This window comes from Penaeus monodon, chromosome 32 (genome assembly GCF_015228065.2).
Source record: "Penaeus monodon isolate SGIC_2016 chromosome 32, NSTDA_Pmon_1, whole genome shotgun sequence".
NCBI classification, from domain to species: domain Eukaryota; kingdom Metazoa; phylum Arthropoda; class Malacostraca; order Decapoda; family Penaeidae; genus Penaeus; species Penaeus monodon.
Genome location: NC_051417.1, coordinates 20,806,372 through 20,806,985, shown reverse-complemented (window position 1 = coordinate 20,806,985; position 614 = coordinate 20,806,372). Strand labels below are relative to the sequence as shown.

The following is a 614-nucleotide window of genomic DNA, read 5'->3' as shown; positions in this document are numbered from 1 at the left end:
TTAAAGGAAAGAGAAAAAAATGCAAGAATACAAATGACTAAAAAGGCTCAAAAGACAACAAATGAAAATGGAAAGGAAGAAAAACCGAAAGAAAAAAAGAAAAGAAAAGAAAGGGAAAAAAAAATAAAAAAAAAGAAAAATCAGAAAAGGGGAGGAATAACACCCCGCAGCGTACCTAGCACTGACCTGGTAAAAGGGGGGAAAGGTTTGGGCTCACATTAAAAAATTGGGTGCAGTGCTCCATCCCCCTCCCTTGGGGAGGCCCCTTATATTACGAAAGGGTTTCCTGGTACCTGGGAAATTGTGCCGGTACACCTCAAGGGCGGAAGTATTTATCTCAAAGGAACTCATGACCTCAAAGGGAATACCACTTTCTGTAAAGAAGTTTTAATGTGAGAATCTGGCTGTGCCTGTTTAAATTTCTTCTAAATTTAAAATTTTCATTAATCTTCCAAAGAAGAGACATAGCTATCAGTTAAAATACAATTTTTGAAATCTTAAGTCTGCAAAAACTAAATAAGCCAATCCTAGTTGGAGAACTAACCAGAAAGTAAAATCACAAGCTGACATATTCATAAATGCAGAATAAGTAAAAAATTGGGTACATGGGGGGA

General features: G+C 36.5%; 1 pseudogene; it reads right to left on the bottom strand.

Annotated features, from left to right (window-relative positions):
• Positions 1–387, bottom strand: part of LOC119593594 — a 4,006-nt pseudogene extending 3,619 nt beyond the window's left edge.
• Between the last annotated feature and the right edge of the window lie 227 nt (positions 388–614).